The sequence below is a fragment of the Eutrema salsugineum genome, unplaced genomic scaffold, assembly GCF_000478725.1.
Source record: "Eutrema salsugineum unplaced genomic scaffold, Eutsalg1_0 scaffold_6, whole genome shotgun sequence".
Lineage (NCBI taxonomy): Eukaryota > Viridiplantae > Streptophyta > Magnoliopsida > Brassicales > Brassicaceae > Eutrema > Eutrema salsugineum.
The window spans coordinates 13,856,773-13,859,884 of NW_006256547.1; the positions used below are offsets into that span (position 1 = coordinate 13,856,773).

The following is a 3,112-nucleotide window of genomic DNA, read 5'->3' on the forward strand; positions in this document are numbered from 1 at the left end:
CTTACCTTTTCTTGTTTGCACATTAGGAAAGTATAAAATTTACGGAGGATCTTTTCGGGTTTTACCGGGAACATTTCGGGAATCACCAGGCAACACCAGGCAACACCGGGAAATCACCAGGCAAAACCGGGAAATACCGAAAAACGGCAGGAATCCGCGGCGTCTCCTCAATGACCAACGGCCGCGGTCAGGTGACGCGCGACCGTGGTGGCTGAGTGCTCGGCCGCGGTCACATTCAGGGTGCCGCGGTAGATGCACCTTTGGCCGCGGTTCCGTCAGTTGCGACCGCGGGTCTTCCTCCTGCGGCCTATTGTCCAATCTTCTCGTCTTTGTCGGGCCGAGCAGCTAAAGACCTACCTTTTTCTTCTTTGTTTTTCTAATTTTTTGATTTTTTTGTGTTTTTTTTTATAAAATACCTAAAACTTAAAAAGAAAAAGAAAGCATAAATTCTAAAAAAAGGAAAAGAAAACTAAAAGAAAGAGTACCTAAATGGGTTGCCTCCCATTAAGCGCTTTTTGTTTTAAGTCGTTTAGCTCGACGTAAGCGTTAGGAATCAGGCTGATTTAAATGGCACTCCACTTGATGTGCCTTTATCACTTCCGGTTGCTGGAGGTTTTACTTCTTCTCCTTGAGGAGAAGTCTTCTTACCTTTACTCTTCTTTCGGACTTTAATGTTGTTCAGAACCCTTTTTTTGTTTTCGATCAGCTCCTGGATTTGGTCCTCACTAGTTTCTGTTGCGTCTGGTGGAATGATGATCTTGATCTTTGCAAACGCTTTCGGCTTCTCCTTTTCATTCTCTTTTGGCCTGTTTCCTTTGCTTGGAAATTCATCTAAAATAGTAGGATAGTACCTTTTTCTGTCCACATTGAGGAAAACAGCATGCCGGTTTGCGTGATCGATTATTGCTCCTACTGTAGCTAGGAATGGTCTCCCGAAAATGAGTGGCCTCTCCTTGTCTTTATCCATCTCCAGGACTCTGAAATCTGCTGGAACAATCTTATCTCCCACTAGAACTTGTAGATCATGAATCGCCCCTTCAGTATCTTTTTGAGATGAATCTCCAAAGATAACCTTAACCGTCGATGTCCTTAAGGTTTTTATGCCCAATTTTTTGGCAAATGTCTTAGACATGATGTTGACATTGGCTCCGGAATCGCACAAGCAGTCTGTAAACTTGATTCCTGAAACGAAACATTGGAAAACAAAACGTCCCGGATCATCGGCTTTGGTAAGCCTTAGAAACGGTGATCGTTCGGGTACCTTAAACGATGGCTGCTTGGGATCGATATCCTTGTACAGTGGTACAAAGATTGGGGTTTCTTCTTTCTTTCCTTCGGTTCCGACTCTTCTTCGGGCAATGTGGTTATGGCGTTGCAAAACTTCTTAGGGTTATTTTCAACTCTTCCTGGAAAAACTCCACTTTGCCTCTTCATAGAGTCGGCTGTTTGGGCGACTTGCACATCTAACTTTTTTACGTGCGAAGATAAAGATTCAAACATACCGTTCAGATCATTGTACATGCAGTCCACTTTCACGTTCACGTCTTTAGATGCTTTTTCGTTCGTCATAACGAGCTGTTGGATTGACTGTTCAAGTCTACCAATTTGTGAAGCTAGCTGGTTCGTCGTGACTCCTTGTTGTTGTACAAATTGATTGTTAAAACCCGTACCTTGGTAGTTATATGGCTGTCGCGGTTGATATGGTACTATTCCTCCGAAGTTTCCACCTTGAAACTTGTTTTGGAATGATTTTTGCTAAGGTGGGTAATACTGATCTTGAGGATTCTCCACATTTGGATTGCGGTAAGAGAGATTGTTGTAATTTGCATTCCGGAAGTTGTTGTTGAAGTTGTTGTTGGAGCGATTTTGGTATGGCACCAGTGCTCCTACGTAGTTCACATCTTCTTCTTGAAATGCTTGATTAATGTGATCGATATCACTAGGTCCTTCCTCTTCTGCGCCATTGTTGGTTTCACAGGCATGGATCGGGCGATTGTTGCTCTTCAGAAGCTGGCTCACCATGTTCTTCAACTCGGTTATCTCCTTGTTGTCTGTTCCGGCTTGCTTCATCGATCGATCGTATTCAGGACAGTCATTGCTATTGGCTTGAGCCAAATTTTCGATGAGGGCTCTTCCTTGAGTTATCGTCTTTTGCCCAAAATCTCCATTGCTAGCTGTATCAAGTGAAAGTTTGTATTTTGGTTGCAAACATCAGTAAAATGTGCTCAGCAGGCTTGATCCTTGAAATCCATGATGAGGGCAATCACGTTCATACTCCTTAAAACGTTCCCAAGTTTCATAGAAAGATTCAGTTGGCCCTTGTTGAAAGGTTGAGATCTTCGTTCTCAAATTGTTCGACCTTGACTTAGTGTAGAAGTGGTTCAGGAAATCAGTTCTACATTCTTCCCAATTAGTAATCGATCCTGCAGGCAAAGACTTCAACCAACGGTGAGCTTTATCTGCTAATGAAAAAGGGATCAACTTACACTTTAAATAGTCAGGTGGAACTTGGTTTATTCTCATCATGCTGCAAATTTCTTCAAAAAGCTCGATATGGTCCATTGGGTGCTCAGAAGGAACTCCATGGAACTGGTTTGCTTCACCAATGAGATGATTTGAGGCTTAACTTCAGACTCATTCCGGTTTGGAAAGGGTACTTGAATCGCATATCGATTCTGAAAATTTTGAGTAGGTGCATCAAAGTCAGCTATGCGATGGTTCCTGGCTTGTCTTCGGTGTTGATTTGCTGGCGAAATGGGGCGGTGAACGCGTTCATTCGGATGCATTGCTGGGTGGTCACCATCGGCTACATTGATAGGTGGATCAAGGTCTTCACGTCCTTTTCTCTCTCGGTTCTGGTGGTTTCTTGGAAGAACCTCATCGTCCTCTCCATCTTGTCGAGCATGATCTCCTTCTATGTGATCATTCTCTTTGTTTTCTCCATGTTCAGACCCGTCTTGGTCCATATTTAAATTTCGATTAATAGGATCTCCGGGCTGGTCGTCGTTGGCCATTCCTTGCGTTCGTCTAAGTCTTCGAAGTTCTCTTTCGTGTCTGTCTATCTCGTCTAGAATGGGAATGTCTCCTGCAGGTCTACGCCTGGTATTCATGC

At 43.5% G+C, this 3,112-nt stretch overlaps 1 non-coding gene across 1 annotated transcript; it reads left to right on the top strand.

Annotated features, from left to right (window-relative positions):
- Positions 1-2,245: 2,245 nt before the first annotated feature.
- On the top strand, positions 2,246-2,352 carry LOC112083673. The gene has a single exon (XR_002897809.1). It is a non-coding gene; the product is annotated as a small nucleolar RNA R71 (small nucleolar RNA).
- Positions 2,353-3,112: the final 760 nt, after the last annotated feature.